This window comes from Bufo gargarizans, chromosome 2, assembly GCF_014858855.1.
Source record: "Bufo gargarizans isolate SCDJY-AF-19 chromosome 2, ASM1485885v1, whole genome shotgun sequence".
In the NCBI taxonomy this organism is placed as follows: domain Eukaryota; kingdom Metazoa; phylum Chordata; class Amphibia; order Anura; family Bufonidae; genus Bufo; species Bufo gargarizans.
In genome coordinates, this window is record NC_058081.1 from 162033117 (window position 1) to 162052649 (window position 19533).

Genomic DNA, 19533 nt, shown 5'->3' on the forward strand with positions numbered 1-19533 from the left:
CAGGGTCTTGCGAAGCCAGAGGTCAGGAACCAGAAGGGTAGTCAGACGAAGCCTGGATCAGGAACCAGCAGGGTAGTCAGACGAAGCCTGGATCAGGAACCAGCAGGGTAGTCAGACGAAGCCTGGATCAGGAACCAGCAGGGTAGTCAGACGAAGCCAGGATCAGGAACCAGAAGCAGCAGCAGTCTTAGAAGCATGTGAACACAGGAGGACCAAGCAAGGAACTGAAGCCACAGACCTCCTATATATATGAGCTAGGCATCCAGCTCCTACCAGTGGGAAGGAGAAGCCGCAAGGTGGGAGGCTACAAGAAACCCAGAAACCAAGATGGCCGCCAGCACATGTCAAACGAAGGAGAACAGCAAGAAGGTAAGACCATGACAGTACCTCCCCCTCAAGGGCCCCTCCTCCGCGGAGTAAAGAACGGTTTCTGAGGGAAGCGTGCGTGGAAGGCTCGGAGCAAGGCAGGAGCATGGACATCTGCGGAGGGAACCCAGGAACGCTCCTCTGGACCATAACCACGCCAATGGACCAAAAACTGCACCCGACCGCGGACCAGGCGTGAGTCCAGGATATTGCTCACCTCATACTCCTCACGATTGCCCACTTGGACTGGACGAGGCCGAGGAACCGAGGAAGTGAAACGATTACACACCAGTGGCTTCAACAGGGAGACATGAAACACGTTGGAGATCCGCATGCCAGGAGGAAGCGCAAGGGCATAGGCTACCGGGTTTACCCTGCGAAGCACTCGGAAGGGACCAACAAAGCGAGGCGCCAGCTTGGGAGTGGGCACTCGAAGGTTGAGGTTGCGGGTGGACAACCATACGCGGTCTCCGACCTGGTAGGAAGGAGTGGGCGCTCGTCTGCGATCAGCCTGGAGTCTCTGGCGCTGCGCAGAGACCTCAAGGGACCTCTGGATCTGTACCCAAGAAGCACGTAGGACGGAAAGGTGATCCTCCACAGCCGGAATATCCTGGGGAGAGAATACCTCCGGTAACACGGCAGGTTGGAACCCATAATTGGCCATGAAGGGAGACGTCCCAGAGGAAGAGTTCACCGCCGTGTTCCTGGCAAACTCAGCCCAAGGCAGGAGGTCAACCCAATTGTCTTGGTGATCGGAGACATAGCAACGAAGGAATTGCTCCAAGGCCTGATTGGATCGTTCTGCGGCCCCATTGGACTGAGGGTGGTAGGCCGAGGAGAAAGAGAGATGAATCCCCAACTGGGAGCAAAAGGCGCGCCAGAACCTGGACACAAACTGACTCCCCCGATCCGACACAATCTCCTTGGGCAAACCGTGCAACCGGAAGACCTCCCTGGCAAAAATCGAGGCCAACTCTTGTGCAGAGGGTAACTTCTTGAGAGGAACACAGTGGCACATTTTGGAAAACCGATCCACAATCATGAGAATGACCGTATGGCCTCGGGATGCAGGGAGGTCCACAATGAAATCCATCCCCAGGTGTGACCATGGACGCTCCCCGGTGGCTATGGGTTGCAAAAGGCCCAACGGAAGGTGCCGAGGGGACTTACTCTGGTCACAAACGGAGCATGCCGCTACATATGCGGCGATGTCGGAACGTAGAGAAGGCCACCAGAACAGACGTGAAACAGCCCAGGACAGCTGATTCTTTCCAGGATGCCCCGCGGCCTTGGAGTTATGGTAGGTTCGCAACAACCGAGTGCGCAACTCCTCAGGCACAAAACATCTGCCGTTGGGTCTCCCAGAGGGAGCACCAGATTGAGCCGCCAAAATCTGCTCACCCAGGGGAGAGGTCAGGCTGGTGCAAATGGCGGCCAGAATCTGATTCGGAGGTATGACCGAAGTCGGAATCGACTCCTCCCCGGACAGCTCGGAGAACTGCCGTGATAAGGCATCCGCTCTGATGTTCTTGGAACCGGGTAGGTAGGAGACCACGTAATTAAAACGTGACAAGAACAGAGCCCATCTGGCCTGACGTGGTGTCAATCTCTTGGCCTCAGAGAGGTAGGTCAGATTCTTGTGGTCTGTCAGGATGAGAACCGGAACCACCGAGCCCTCGAGCAAGTGCCTCCATTCTTTAAGGGCCTGCACGATGGCCAATAACTCCCTGTCACCAATCTGATAGTTGCACTCCGCGGAAGACAGTTTCCGGGAGTAAAACCCACAAGGAAGCAGAGGACCCTCTGGTGTTCTACGCTGAGAGAGAAGGGCGCCTACTACCGTCTCAGACGCGTCCACCTCGAGAACAAAAGGCAACCCAGGGTTGGGATGCGACAGAATCGGAGCCGACACAAAGGCGGACTTTAGAGCCTCAAAAGCTCGGATGGCCTCGAGCGGCCAGACCTGGGGATTACTGCCCTTCCTGGTCAGATCCGTGAGAGGCTTGGCTAGCATGGAAAAGTCCCTGATGAACTTCCGATAATAATTGGCGAAGCCCAAAAAGCGCTGCAGGGCACGAAGACCACTGGGCTGGGGCCACTGTAAGACAGCCGAAACCTTCTCAGGATCCATGGAGAACCCCTCAGCGGAAATGATGTAACCTAAGAAGGTTACCTGGGATCGGTGAAATTCGCATTTCTCAAGCTTACCGAACAGCTTGTTCTCTCGTAACCGTTGCAGCACTCGTCTGACATCCAGAATGTGGGCCTCCATGGATTCAGAATATACCAAGATGTCATCCAAATAGACCACCACACACTGCTGCAACAGGTCACGGAAAACATCGTTGATGAATTCCTGGAAGACTGCGGGCGCATTGCACAACCCAAAGGGCATAACCAAGGATTCATAATGACCGGTCCTGGTGTTAAACGCGGTCTTCCACTCATCGCCCGCCTTGATCCTTACCAGGTTATATGCCGCCCTCAGGTCGAGTTTGGTAAAGACCGTGGCCCCTTTGAGGCGATCGAACAGCTCGGAAATCAAGGGTATCGGGTAAGCGTTCTTGATCGTGATGCGATTGAGACCCCTGTAATCGATGCAAGGCCTCAACTCACCGCCCTTCTTTCTCACAAAAAAAAATCCAGCCCCTGCCGGGGACGAGGATTTGCGAATGTGTCCGCGTGAAAGCGCCTCCCTCACGTACTCCTCCATGGCCTCATTCTCCGCTACCGACAGTGGATAGACTTTGCCACGAGGAGGAACGGCACCAGGTTGTAACTCTATGGCACAATCATATGGGCGGTGCGGAGGTAGGGCAACCGCACGCACCTTATCGAATACATCCCGGTACTCCTCGTATTCAGGAGGCAACAGAGAGTCCGAGGAAGTACACAGCAACTTGACAGGCCCATGGATGCAACTAGCCCCACACTGCGGTGACCACGAGAGGATCTCGGACGATCTCCAATCGAAAGTCGGATTATGCTTCTGGAGCCAGGGGTACCCCAAGACCACCGAGTAGTGTGGAGACGAAATAACCTGGAGACAGACCGACTCTCTGTAAACGGCACCAATGGCCATCCCCACTGGAAGGGTCTCCTGAGTCACGTGTGGCGGCAGAAGGGGTCTGCCGTCTATCGCCTCAAGAGCCAGTGGGGAACCTCGAGGCTGCAGAGGAATGGAATTGGCGGCAGCAAACACACTATCAATGAACAAACCACCAGCACCAGAGTCCACCAACGCCTGGGTCGTCACCGAGCCCCCGACCCAGGAGAGGACAACAGTAATCAGTGGTTTGTCAACACGGGAAACCGGGGACGAGGAGACTCCACCCAAGATCTGCCCCCGACAGGATCTCAGGTGCGAGCGTTTCCCGGACGGTTCGGGCATGCCAACCGAAAATGCCCACCGAGACCACAGTACATGCATCGGCCCTCGCGTCTCCGGAGTACCCTCTCCCCCTCGGACAGGCGAGCAAACCCCAGCTGCATGGGTTCACCCCCAGACAAGTCATCCCCAGGAGGCGTGGGAGGAGAGGGAGGCACGGGTGGGACAGCAAACGTAGGCGCCAATCTGTTAGAAGACCTCCGCAGGCTCTCCTTAAAGGAAGGTCTCTCCCTGAGTCTGGTGTCAATCAAAATCAGGAAAGAAATAAGAGACTCGAGCTCCACTGGTAGGTCCTTAGCTGTAACCTTATCCTTCAAGGCATCCGAGAGATAAGTTCTCCGTAGGTGTACCACCGCGCTGCTCCTTTTATTTTCTACAATTGTATCCAATCATCATGGGACCAAATTTTCTATATTATGTGTATTAAATGTTAAGTTTTAAACTGATCACTTACCGTATATTTTCAATTGATTCAGGTGGTCTCTACTAGATTATCTATATTGTTGTAATAATTGTTGTTGTAAGCCTTGGCATGGCAGGTTTTCTGACGGTTGGCCTTAATACGGACACCTGGCTTGATGAGGCGAGGGAAGTCTTCTCAGACAAATCGTATGTGCAAAAGAAATTTATTCCTTCTTTCAAAACAGCTTTTAAGGAGTTAAGTAGACTATATAAGGAACATCTATCTAGCTGGTGGGAGGTTCAAAGCTTGGACAATTATATAAAACATGGCATTGTTCCCAGGGGCTTAAGAATCTCACTTACCCCTGTTAATAAACAGAGGAGCCCTGGCTTTGGCAACCGCTGGGAACAATTAGCCACCGCTAGCTCCCTCCAATTTATGACTCTGTTGCTTGAGGAGGAAAAAATTAATCTCGAGGGCCTGGGGGAGAAACTGAAAGCCCAAATTGACATCACTAAAACCTTTACCCAGGACCCTGACTTTGGTAACAAAGAGAAACAGTTGCAGGCCTCTATTGAAAAATATCAATTCTATCTCCGGGAGAGAAAACACCGGCAGTTCACTAAAGATCTTGCCGAGTTCAAGGAGAATAAGGCCTACTCTGTTCTCAGAGACAAAGTCACGGTCAGGGAGGTGGTCTCCGATTTGTCCACTACGGAGACCGATTACTCTGACAGTGAACGAGAACAACCAGGCACATCAACCAGACGGAAAAATACATATAGGGGGGGGAAGGGGAGAGGAGGTAGAGGCAGAGGTAGAGGACAACCCCAAGGTTTTTTAGATCAAGCCATTTCTTATCCGTTGAGAACCAGGTCAAGGACTCGGGACCAACAGGGCCCGAAGTAATTAATCTGTCTCAGAGAACACTGAGCACTATAGAGATGGCCGTGCTTAGTAAGGGTTTATCCTTTGTCCCCACACGCCGTTTTGACGCCTTTACGTGGACTAAGGATTTACATCTTTTCATTAGGAAACTTAGATGGCGGAAGTTTTTTAAACACATGGACGAACGGCAGTGTCAGGAATTAGGGATTCCCTTAAGCCTTTTACCGGATGTTAGGTTGCTACACAGTCTGGAGGAACTGGATGGTGGTATTACTGGTGTGGGTCCTTTTACGACCCTCAGGAATAAGAGCACCAAGATGCCCCCTACCAGCGACATTTCATGCTTGGATGTGTTCCTCCAGCTTGTATCAGCAGACCTTAAAAAAGTGACATCCACCCCCCTGAATAACAACTGTACCAGGGAGGAATGGGAGGCTATCACGGCCCTCAAGAATGATACCACAATCACTGTGAAGCCTTCGGACAAAGGAGGCAACACAGTGATTATGGACACTACTGACTATCGAAATATGTGTGAGCATATTCTTCGGGACAGAAACACCTATGAGGTTTTGCCATCCAACCCGACAGACTCCTATCTAGTAGAACTAAGGGATATCCTGCAGGATGCTAAAACCCAAAAATTGATCTCCGCAGAGGAATTGGACTTCTTATACCCTAAATATCCAGTAAATGCCACATTCTACAGCCTACCAAAGGTCCATAAGGGGACAACTCCCCTTAAAGGGAGACCTATTGTCTCGGGGGTCGGCTGTATCAGTCAAAACCTGGGTATTTATATCGACAAAGTCCTTATGCCCTTTGTGGTGTCCCTGCCATCCTATGTCAGGGACACCATGGACCTACTTAAGAGACTTGACGGCGTTAACATTGAACCCCATGCAATTCTGGGGAGTATTGATGTTGAGGCACTTTATTCCTCTATTCCCCATGCAGCGGGTCTCAAAGCAGTAAGTTATTTCCTGAGTATGAGGGGCTGTCAGTTTTCTCGGCACAATGAATTTGTGCTGAGACTTCTTGAGTATCTTTTGACCCATAATTTTTTTCATTTTGGTAACAAGCTTTACCACCAGCTCAGGGGCACGGCGATGGGCTGTTCTTGTGCGCCGGCCTACGCCAACCTGCTCCTGGGCTGGTGGGAGGCAACCTGTGTTTTCTCTGAGGAGATGTCGTCGAGTACCGTGCCCATAGCTCTGTGGGCGCGTTACATCGACGACGTCTTTATCATCTGGAACGATTCTCAGTCATCATTCTCTAGTTTGGTATCCAAGCTTAATCAAAACAGTATAGGCCTTAGATTCACATTTGAATCTGACCCCAATAGTCTGTCCTTTCTTGATATTTCCATCTTCAGAAAGGGGTCCGATGAACTTTCGACAACCATTTTCAGAAAGCCTACCTCTCCTAATTCAGTCCTACACTGGAGCAGTAGCCATCCCACCCCCCTCAAAAGGGGTATTCCATGTGGCCAGTATCTGCGTCTTAGGCGGAACTGCTCCGAGGGACCAGACTTCAAGAAAAAGGCGAACGACCTAAGGGTACGCTTTCTGAACAGGGGTTACCCGGACGATGTGCTTCAGCAGGCCTATCATAGAGCGGTCGACACGGCTAGGTCGGACCTCCTGGTACCTAAGGCTAAATCAGCCGGTGACCAGAAGATCCGACTTTTAGCCACTTTTGATGGCTGTGCCGATAGAATGCGTGGGATCCTGGGCAAACATTGGCCAATTTTAATGATGGACCCGGACATCAGGGACATCATTCACGACTACCCCCAAGTAACATTTCGAAGGGGTAGCAATTTAAAGGATCTCCTGGTACACAGCCATTTTACTCCACCATCCAGGCAGGGTACTTGGCTCGACCGCTTGCCTGTGGGTTGTTTCAGGTGCAGCGGCTGCGTAGCGTGTAAAATTATCCAAACAGGGAAATCTTTTTTTAGCTCTAACCTCAATAAGTCCTTTCCGATCAAAGACTTCATTAATTGCAAAACGCAAGGTGTGATTTATAAAATTACCTGCGAGTGCAATTTGGAGTACGTGGGCAAAACGAGGCGTGAACTACGCAGACGCCTAGGTGAGCACCTTGGCGACATTGCCAATCAGAGGGACACCGTTATCTCCAGACATGTCCATGATTGCCATCAGGGCAACCCTGGCTGTCTGAGAGCAATGGGAATCGAGAAGGTGGCGCATCCAATTCGTGGGGGTGATTGGGACCGTGTTTTACTCCAGAGAGAATCCCGCTGGATCTATATTTTAGGCACGGTCTCACCTACCGGCCTAAATGAACAGCTTAATTATAGCTGTTTTATTTAGACAATCTATACTGGTCCCCCCATTTTTGGACTTATTGATCTATATGGCCTCGATATATCCCTCATTTAACTTATTGTTATGCCATCTGCCTCCTCTCTGTCCTCCTAATTTTATTTGTATAGTTTTTTCCTCATTTTCCCTCCTTCTGTTTCTGGGTGTTCGTATACTGTCATCCTAGCCAGGATTCTTTTGATTATCATGTTTGCCTAAATGCCTTATTCATGTTTGCACAGCTACTTAACCTGTAGCTGCATTTTCCGGCGGTGTCAGGGAATAGCGTCCCGGTCGCCTGGCAACTGCCGTGTGGTCTCGTATAAACAAACGGGATCGGGCGCGGTGACGTAACCATGCTCACAGGCGTCTGCTGAAGAGACCTCCCCCCTCTGTGCGATCCGTTTTTTTTTTTTTCTTTTTTTTTCGCGCATGCGCGCGTCTTTTCGCGCGCGCGCGCATGCGCGCATATGCGCGCGCGCATCGCACTGTCTATCATGGGTGGGAGTGTCCTGACCAAGCCTCTTTTTGAGGCTCGGTCCTGGTTTAAAAGGTGGCGGTTTTGAGCGCTTCCCCAGGCTACATCAGCCCATGCGCCATTAGTGTTTAGCAGTGGCTAGGACGAGTATCAGTTTGTCCTTCTCACTGGTTATTAGGTTTGGCCACATTTTCCTTTTATCTGGACTGTGGTCTGAACTTTGCCTCTGTGCAGTGTCCGCTGATGACATCTGTCAGCGCTCCTTGCACAGTCTCAGCCCAGGCTCCGTGTTTCCCCTGATGAGTCATTCACTCTTCTATGTTTGCGAAACATGCGTGTAGGGACTAGGCAGCTGAGGGCTTATTAGGGCGCACCAATTCCAGGGGTAGGTTCCTGCATTGGCTGATCGCGGAATACCGTGGTCACGCCATTTAGGCCATTGTAGGGCCCGAGGGTGATATTAGGGCCAGCAATCCTAGCATTCCTACACCCTGATGCACACGTCTGCCGTCACCAAACGGTGTGTATATCTATCAGCACTGGACGGGCGGTCGTGAATCCAAGGAGCTTCTCATCTAAGCGGTAGGACCACCGGGTTTAATTTGAGTGCCGCCGAGCACCATTGTCTGTTTTTGGGTTCTGGTTGATTGCACCTGTTCTCCGTAGGTGTACCACCGCGCTGCTCCTTTTATTTTCTACAATTGTATCCAATCATCATGGGACCAAATTTTCTATATTATGTGTATTAAATGTTAAGTTTTAAACTGATCACTTACCGTATATTTTCAAGGCATCCGAGAGACCATGAGAGAAAGCAGCGACCAGAGCCTCATTATTCCAGCCCACCTCTGCTGCCAGGGTACGAAACTCAATGGCGTATTCAGCTACGGATCGTGAACCCTGTCTGATGGACATAAGGAGCTTCGCAGCAGAGGCAGCACGAGCCGGCACATCGAATACCTTCCGAAGAGAAGCAACAAAACCGGAAAACTCGGCAACCACCGGATTGTTGTTCTCCCATAAAGGGCTGGCCCAGGCCAAGGCCTTGTCCGAGAGCAGCGAGATCAAGAAGCCCACCTTTGATCTCTCAGTAGGAAAGGCATGTGGCAGCAACTCGAAATAAATGCCCACCTGGTTAAGGAAACCTCGGCACTGAGTTGGCTCTCCCCCAAAGCGCTGTGGAAGGGGGGCAGAACCGGTCATACCCCGAAACACCGCAGGCGCAGCAACAGGTGTCGGGGTAGACTCTGGCGCAACAACCGGAGCGGCAGTAGGAGCGGGCCCAGGAGCGACAACCGACCCATCGGCAACGGAAGCTAAATGAGCCGTGCGTTCAAGCAGGGTTTGCAACGCCACAGCGAACCGACCCAACAGGTGATCCTGCTGATCAAGTCTGGCAACCAGCGTAGGTAGCGAGGATGGCCCTGTACCGTCAGAATTCATGGCTTGGTCCTAATGTCAAGGAACCATGAACCAGACGTACAACAAGAGATAAGTGGAAATAAGAAGGCTTTATTGAAGATCAAGCTGTAAGGCAAAAGTCCAAACGGATGGCTGAACCGAAGCAGGGTCTTGCGAAGCCAGAGGTCAGGAACCAGAAGGGTAGTCAGACGAAGCCTGGATCAGGAACCAGCAGGGTAGTCAGACGAAGCCTGGATCAGGAACCAGCAGGGTAGTCAGACGAAGCCAGGATCAGGAACCAGAAGCAGCAGCAGTCTTAGAAGCATGTGAACACAGGAGGACCAAGCAAGGAACTGAAGCCACAGACCTCCTATATATATGAGCTAGGCATCCAGCTCCTCCCAGTGGGAAGGAGAAGCCGCAAGGTGGGAGGCTACAAGAAACCCAGAAACCAAGATGGCCGCCAGCACATGTCAAACGAAGGAGAACAGCAAGAAGGTAAGACCATGACAATTAGGCAGTCGCTGAATAAAAATTTTGCTGTATGCCACTGGAGTAGAGGCCCCAAAAATTAGGCATTCACCTGAGAGAAAATAATTTGTGATGATGTGGCTGGAGGTACAGTACATTAGGCGGTCACTGGATAAAAAATTTGCTGTAGGCCATTGGAGTACAGGCCTCAAGAATAAGGCATTCACCTGACAGAAAAGAACTTGTGATGATGCGGCTGGAGATACATTAGGCGGTCACTGGATAAAAATGTTACTGTAGGCCAGAACTGCCCCAAAAAATTAGGCATTAACCTGACAGAAAAGAACTTGTGTTAATGTGGCTGGAGGTACATTAGGCGATTACTGGATAAAAATTTTACGGTAGGCCAGTACAGGCCTCAAAAATTAAGCATTCACATGACAGAAAAGAACAAGTGTGTATGTGGCTGGAGGTACATTAGGCAGTCACTGGATAAACATTTTACTGTAGGCTACTGGAGTATAGGCCCCAAAAATTAGGCATTCACCTGACAGAAAAGTCCTTTTATGCTGCTGTATATGCATAAGACAAGGACCATTCTTTGTTCTGGGTGTAGGTGGATATGTGTGGGCTGGCATGAGGAAATTCAATTAAACGTGGTCGTCACAGGTGTTGAATTCCTCCGAGATCCATGCCTCATTCGTGTTTAGAAATGTGAGGTAGTCCACACAGTCGTGAGCTAGGCGAATGCGCTTATCGGTCACAATCCCCCCTGCTGCACTGAATGTCCTTTCGGACAGGACACTGGACGAGGGGCAAGCCAAGAGTTCCATGGCAAATTGTGTTTGCTCTTGCCACAGTTCAAGCCTGCACACCCAGTAGTCCAGGGGTTCCTTGCTTTTCTGAGCGTCCACATCGGCCGCTAACACGATGTGGTCAGATACCTGCCGGTCTAGGCTTTCCCTGAAGCTAGATCCGGAGGGCGGCTGTCAATGGCTTGGCTGCAAGAATGATCTCATATCCGAAGTGACCAACACATCTTCAAACCGCCCTCTTCTTGCAGGCGCAGTAGGATTTATACCCGCACCTGTTTCGCTGTGGGTGGAAATTCCTTTGTCAGCACCCGCAACAACAGAATGCAGCATCTCTCGCAGCAAGGCCTGTAAATGCTGCATTCTGCTAGCCCTCGGTGATGCTGGTAACATGTCCACCATTTTGTGTTTGTACTGGGGGTCTAAGTACGCTGCCACCCAGTACTGGTCCTTGCCATTTATGCTTTTTATACGGGGGTCCCGCTTCAAACACTGGAGCATAAAGGCCCCCATTTGCACTAAATTGGAAGCGAAGGAACGCCCTGGCTTCTGTTCATCACCCAGGAGAATTTCGTCCTCGGTCTCCTCCTCTAAGCCACGGACAACACCAGGGATCCCAGAAAAGTTTAAAGTCCCCCTCAAACCCTGTTCTTCTTGCTCCTCCTCCTCCTCCCCCCAGCCACCATCCTCCTCTGATTCCTCTTCAGACTCCTGCTGATTTGTCTCAGATGGACTAGCCCTCCCTGGGAATTCATTCAGCATTGCGACTTCCTCATCTTCAAGCTTCTGCTCCTCGACGGCTTCATCAATGACACGACGCAATGCACGCTCAAGAGAAAAGGCGTAAGGTACAATGTCACTGATGGCGCCCTGGCTGTGACTGACCAGTTTGGTGATCTCATCAAATGGCCACAGAAGTCTTCACATCGGGCATGAGTAGCCACTGGCATGGTGAAAAGAAACCAAGCTCCCCAGAACCTGTCCTGCTGCAGAGTTTGTACAGGTAGTCCTTAACAGCACATCGCTGCTAGAGCAGCCTATAAAGCATATACAAGGTGGAGTTCCAGCGCGTCGGGCTGTCACAAATCAGACGTCTGACGGCAAGTGGTGTTGTCACTGAACGTCAGCAAGGCGAGCCATGCCCGTATAATATCTTCTAAAATAGCCAGGAACTTTCCTGGCCTGCTGCAAGATGTCCTGGACCCCGGGGTATTAGGCAACGAATCGCTGCACGACTAAGTTCAGGACGTGTGCAATGCATGTGTGTCATTTTGCCCTGTTTCAGCGCACTCAGCAGATTGGCACCGTTGTCATGCACCAATTTACCAACTGTCAAATTGAGTGGGGTTAGCCACTGATCGGCCTATGACCGCAGAGCTGAAAGCAGTGCAGGACCGCTGTGTCTTGGCTTCCAGGCACAACAGCCGCTGCACAGCATGGCAAAGTCTCACCTGGGATGTCAAATCGGTTCTGGGGAGCTTGGGCGGCGCAGCGGAAGAGGCGGTAGCAGTGGAAAAGGAGGAGACAGCCGAGGAGGAGATGGGGGATGGAGTAGGAGGAGAAAAAGAAAAGGCAGACCTGCATGCAATCCTTGGCGGTAACACCAAATCCACACGGGAGCCATGGGTTACATGCTTGACAGCCATCAGAAGGTTCACCCAGTGGGCAGTAAAAGTTATGTACCTTCCCTGCCCGTGTTTGCTAGACCATGTGTCTGTTGTCAAATGTATCTTGGCACCGACACTGTGTGCCAGAGATATATTCACTTGCTGCTGAACATGGCCATATAGCTCTGGGATGCCCTTCTGGGAAAAATATTTCCTTCCGGGGACCTTCCATTGTGGTGTGCCAATGGCCATACATTTTCCAAAGGTCTCCAAAGCCACCAGTTTCTATGACAGTCATTGGCAGGCAGGTGTCATCAACTTTTTACGCTCGAACATTTGGGCCACAGAAGCCTGCCTTCTGCCAGATGAATGCAACAATGGCACGGTGGAAGGTGGAGTGGATGACAAATGGGAGGAGTGAGGAGAAGGACAAGGAGAAGAGGCAGGATGTGGAGCACTAGGAGTGTGACTTTGTGGGTTCTGACTGCCTTGCTCTCACTAGGCTCAGTGATGGGAGGCCAGGAGCTGGTCGTCCCTAGGTGAGTGTTGGGCTTACCGTGACTTATGCGTTGAAAGCACAGGCTGCAGATGGCAACACTATTGTCAGCAGCGGACATGTTGAAAAAAGCCCACACTGCAGAGCCATGTGTCGGCGTCCTGGGAGCGCCAGAAGTGACAGTGCAATGGTGGATGGCGTGCTCCAGATACATTAGCAGTCTGATTTTTGCCTACTGTGCCCTGCGAGCTCTGCCCGCTTCTCCTCCTTCTGCTACCTCTCTGCTGCTCTGTCTCTCCATCTGAACCCTCCTCTTCCTCTCTTGTGGGCACCCACGTGACGTCCATCGACACGTCATCATTGTCACCTTCACCACTACTGACAGTTGAGATCTCGCAGTAGGCAGCAACAGCGGGGACCTCCCTCCTAGGGGTGATAGGGGTACTGTCGCCAGACCGCTGAGTGACAGCTGTTGCTATCTCCTCTTCCTCATCCGATGTCAAGAATGGCTGCGCATCGGTAAGGTCTGGGAATGGATGGGAAAATAATTCCTCTAACTCAGGCATGTCCAAACTGCGGCCCTCCAGCTGTTGCAAAACTACAACTTCCAGCATGCCTGGATAGCTTACAGCTATTAGGGCATACTGGGAGTTGTAGTTTTGCAACAGCTGGAGGGACGCCTTTTGGACATGCCTGCTCTAACTCGAGTGGAGGGGCTATGGTGGTGGTGGTGTATTTGGGGGTGCATACAGCAGAGAGTGAGGAGGGTGCAGATACAGAGGATGAGGAGGGTGCAGAAGCGGAAGGCTGAGTCAGCCACTCAACCAAATCTGGTGCGCCCTTTGAAGTAATCGCACATGCCTTCTCCAACTTTCCACTTAGGCTCTGGCCTGGTGCTCCAGCCCGAACCCCTACCTTCCCTGCAGAACAGCCTACCTCTTTCTCTGCCTGCCATTTTAAAAATGACCCTGTGCCTAAGTGGAAGCTGGTATATCACAGCCCTCAATCAATATTTGGTGGAAGCAGGTGTATCGCAGGCCTCAATCAATATTTGGTGGAAACAGGTATATCGAACCCCTTAATCAGTATTTTGCGAAAGCAGGTATATCGCAGGCCTCCATTATTATTTTGTGGAAGCAGGTATATCAAACCCCTTAATCAGTATTTTGTGGAAGCATGTTTATCGGAGGCCTCAATCAATATTTGGTGGAAACAGGTATATCAAACCCCTAATAAGTATTTTGTGGAAGCAGGTATATCGCAGGCCTCCATCAATATTTGGTGGAAGCAGGTATATCAAACCCCTTAATCAGTATTTTGTGGAAGCAGGTATATAGCACCTCTCCATCAATATTTGGTGGAAACAGGTATATCGAATCCCTTAATCAGTATTTTGTGGAAGCAGGGATATCGCAGGCCTCAATCAATATTTGGTGGAAACAAGTATATGGAACCCTTAATTAGTATTTTGTGGAAACAAGTATACCGCAGGCCTCAATCAATATTTGGGGGAAACAGATATATCAAACCCTTTAATCAGTATTTGGTGGAAGCAGGTATATCGCAGGCCTCAATCAATATTTGGTGGAAACAGGTATATAGAACCCCTTAATCAGTATTTTGTAGAAGCAGGTATATCGCAGGCCTCAATCAATATTTGGTGGAAGCAGGTATATCAAATTCCTTAATCTGTATTTTGTGGAAGCAGATATACCGCGCCCCTCAATCAATATTTAGTAGAAACAGGTATATCGAACCCCTCTTTCAATATTTTGTGGAAGCAGGTATACCGCAGCCCTCATTCAGTATTTTGTGGAAGCAGTTATATCAAACCCCTTAATCAGTATTTTGTGGAAGCAGGTATATCGCAGGCCTCAATCAATATTTGGTGGAAACAGGTATATTGAACCCCTTAATCAGTATTTTGTAGAAGCAGGTATATCGCAGGCCTCAATCAATATTTGGTGGAAGCAGGTATATCAAATTCCTTAATCTGTATTTTGTGGAAGCAGATATACCGCGCCCCTCAATTAATATTTGGTGGAAACAGGTATATCGAACCCCTTAATCAGTATTTTGTGGAAGCAGGGATATCGCAGGCCTCAATCAATATTTGGTGGAAACAAGTATATGGAACCCTTAATTAGTATTTTGTGGAAACAAGTATACCGCAGGCCTCAATCAATATTTGGGGGAAACAGATATATCAAACCCTTTAATCAGTATTTGGTGGAAGCAGGTATATCGCAGGCCTCAATCAATATTTGGTGGAAACAGGTATATAGAACCCCTTAATCAGTATTTTGTAGAAGCAGGTATATCGCAGGCCTCAATCAATATTTGGTGGAAGCAGGTATATCAAATTCCTTAATCTGTATTTTGTGGAAGCAGATATACCGCGCCCCTCAATCAATATTTAGTAGAAACAGGTATATCGAACCCCTCTTTCAATATTTTGTGGAAGCAGGTATACCGTAGCCCTCATTCAGTATTTTGTGGAAGCAGTTATATCAAACCCCTTAATCAGTATTTTGTGGAAGCAGGTATATCGCAGGCCTCAATCAATATTTGGTGGAAACAAGTATATGGAACCCTTAATTAGTATTTTGTGGAAACAAGTATACCGCAGGCCTCAATCAATATTTGGGGGAAACAGATATATCAAACCCTTTAATCAGTATTTGGTGGAAGCCGGTATATCGCAGGCCTCAATCAATATTTGGTGGAAACAGGTATATAGAACCCCTTAATCAGTATTTTGTAGAAGCAGGTATATCGCAGGCCTCAATCAATATTTGGTGGAAGCAGGTATATCAAATTCCTTAATCTGTATTTTGTGGAAGCAGATATACCGCGCCCCTCAATCAATATTTAGTAGAAACAGGTATATCGAACCCCTCTTTCAATATTTTGTGGAAGCAGGTATACCGCAGCCCTCATTCAGTATTTTGTGGAAGCAGTTATATCAAACCCCTTAATCAGTATTTTGTGGAAGCAGGTATATCGCAGGCCTCAATCAATATTTGGTGGAAACAGGTATATTGAACCCCTTAATCAGTATTTTGTAGAAGCAGGTATATCGCAGGCCTCAATCAATATTTGGTGGAAGCAGGTATATCAAATTCCTTAATCTGTATTTTGTGGAAGCAGATATACCGCGCCCCTCAATTAATATTTGGTGGAAACAGGTATATCGAACCCCTTAATCAGTATTTTGTGGAAGCAGGCATATCGCAGCCCTCAATCAGTATTTTGTGGAAGCAGATATACCACACCCCTCAATCAATATTTGGTGGAAGCAGGTATATCAAACCCCTTAATCAGTATTTTGTGGAAGCAGGTATATCGCAGGCCTCAATCAATATTTGGTGGAAGCAGGTATATTGAACCCCTTAATCAATATTTTGTGGAAGCAGATATACCACACCCCTCAATCAATATTTGGTGGAAACAGGTATATCGAACCCCTTAATTGGTATTTTGTGTAAGCTGGTATATCGCAGGCCTCAATCAGTATTTTTTGGAAGCAGGTATATCAAACCCCTAAATCAGTATTTTGTTGAAGCAGGTACATCTCAGGCCTCAATCAATATTTGGTGGAAACAGGTATATTTAACCCCTTAATCAGTATTTTGTGGAAGCAGGTATATCGCAGCCTCAATCAATATTTGGTGGAAGCAGGTATATCAAACCCCTTAATCCGTGTTTTATATACAGTTGATTTATTGTTTATTCATGTACTACTTCTTGCACAGAGAACCAAACACACATGAATAAGCAATACTTCAACTGTAACACATATGGTGTAGTTTGCCTGATTACCTGAAAAACTTGCCAACTCCAATATGTAGGGTGTACATCTGGCCCCTTAAAAATTAGGATTAGACGTTATTTGTCGGATGCAATCAGAGATGACAATACAAACACATTCTGCCATATCTCAGCAGACTCCCATCATGTCTTACACCATCATGGAGGGGACGGGAGTCACATTATGGTACAGGGTATTAAAAAAGTAATATTATATGAGGGGGTGGAGATCTACAGAGAAAACTTTTTAATCGTGAGGCTTTTTGGATATTCAAGCTTAAATCATGTGCCCCCCATGGATTGAATAGAAAACAAGATCTAATCTCATATTATTAATCTATGTTTGAAGATTGTCATGTATATTGTAAATCGCTTAGATTTACAGGTATATCGCTCCCCTTAATCAATATTTGGTGGAAGCAGGTATATCGAACCCCTTAATCAGTATTTTGTGGAAGCAGGTATATCACACCCCTCAATCAGATTTTTTTGGGGCAACAGGTATATCACACCTATTGTAATTAGTTGTTCCAATAGCATTTGTCCCTCTATATAGCTGCGGTAACGCACACAACTGATGCACAATACAAATGCACTGTAATATACTTTCTATGTTAGAAAGCATATATAAGTATATCACACCCCTCAGTATGTCACACCTATAGATAGAACACCTATACCAGTCCTTAAAAGGACTTTTGTGGGCCTATTAGCTAGCGTTTGGTGTCCCTGACCGCCTGTCCCTGCTCCACAAAGCAACCCTCCCCCTACACTGGCAAAACACAGAATGTAAAATGTCCATGTGCTGAAACATCTCAATTGGCTGTCCTGTCCCACCAGGTAGGTGTATGTCATGGGTCAAAGTTTGGCGCAATGCAAAAGAATATGGCGCTGGCGGATATCGCCATATGTTTGCATGTTCGGCGAATCGTGAACGCGCAAAGTTTGCTGCAAAACGACAGCCGGGCGAAACACAAGGCCATCTCTATCTGCAACGTCTCTCCCTGCACTAAGTTCACTGTTAAATTGTGGAGATCAGGCATGAGGAGGCTTTTTATAGGGCTGTGACATCACAGGGGCTGGCTATCTGCTGACTGGCTGTCTGCATGGCATTATGGGTGCTCCCTCATTCCCAAACTTCTTACTTTCACTTTGTAACATGTGCAGAAGCCATTTTAGAAAAAATGCAATTCATTACCACCAAGCACGAGGAAATTCAACTTTGTGACGAATCAATTTTTTCCTGAAATTGGGATCGAATTCCACTTTGTGAACTTTGATTCGCTCATCTCTAATTATAAAACTTTTATATCTCCTTTGTGATATGCAATGTTTTAAAATGACACACTGGACAACCTGCTGGAATACTTTTACTGACAGTGGTAAAACCATATCACACTTATGCCAAATTGAATAAAACTGAGCGCCGCAAAGCGCAGACAAGAATAGGACATGTTATATTTTTTTTTAGCGGGGCTACGGAGTGGAGCAATGGATGCAGACAGCACACGGAGTGCTGTCAGCATCTTTTGCGGCCCCATTGAAGTAAATGGGTCTGAATCCGAGCCGCCAAAACGTGTGCATGAGGCCTAATTCAGATAAGATTATAGGCCCCCCTGAGATCAAGTTTAGTGAACCAGTGAGCTCCAAGAATTTGATTAAACAGGTCTCGAATCAACGGCAATGGATATTGATTCTTAACAGTAATCTTATTGAACTCTCTATAATCAATAAACGGTCTCAATCCACCATCCTTCGTAGCAAAAAAGAAAAACCCTGCCCCCATAGGAGACACTGAGGGTCTAATATGTCCTTTTTGTAGACTCTCCTTCGAGTAGTCTCTCATAGACTTCTGTTCTGGACTTGACAAATTATAAATACGATCCCTAGGGTACTTAGATCCCGGAACAAGGTCTATGGCACAGTCATAAGGTCTATGAGGGGGAAGGAATTCAGCCTCGGTCATAGAAAAATCATCAACACAGTCACTAATGTATGTGGGAAGAGAGTTTGACTCCACAGAGACTCCAGCTTGAATAACAGGTAGACAACATGAATCACATTTCACCCCCGCATTTCTCTAATGCACCCGTGGACCAGTTGATGACTGGATTATGAAGTACACTATATGACAGACCCCCACAGTCAAGGTTACTTCTGGAGTATAATATTCTACTGTCCCCCCACCAATGACGTGAAATCAATAGCGATGATATGAATAGGGTTAGCAAGGGACGACATGAGCACACCAAGGGAAAGAGCAAAGTTATGGTCAATAAAATTAGTGGCAGACCCAGAATCAACAAATGCCCTCCCAGAGCCCTTACTGGAGCCAAAAGAAACAACCACCGGCAACAACACTTTCTCTTTAACCACCTTGGGAAGTACCTTATCCTTCTGGGTGTCAGGATGTGGAGATCTCCCGGAAGGAGGAACTGCCGTACCCAGTGATCCGATTTTCCGCAGTAGAAGCAGAAACCCTTTTGACAACTCAGATCCCTCCTGGTCATTCCGAGTTGCATGGGATCTTCTTTAGGATTTTGGACTCTTGAGGTTGAGGGATCGGATGCAAGCACCAGCAGTGGAGACGTCAGTTTTTCTCTTTGTCTTTACGTAATTCGTCGGTCCAGTCTAACAGCTAGAGTCATAGTCTGCTCTAAAGTGTCAGGGAGGGGGTAACTGATCAACATATCTTTCAAGTCTTCTGAGAGCCCCAACTAAAACTGAAAATCTAAGCGCTGAATCATTCCAACCAGAGGAAACGCACTATTTCCAGAATTTGGTGCAATATTCCTCCACAGGTCTGTCTCTCTGACTAAGAGACCTTAATTGACTCTCAGCTACGGCCGACTTATCAGGTTCATCGTAAAAAACTAATCACTGACAAGCTGGTAATGGTATACGTTCCACCATCAAAAATATAAATCACTGTAGTACGGAACGCTATAGGGATTAGATAAAACTAATACTTTATTAAATTTGCAAAAAATGTGAGGAAAGGAAACCTACTAACTATATAAAATTCTAAGTGACCAGATCTATCCACAGATCCTGAGGCGGATCGAGGTAACACATGGAAAACC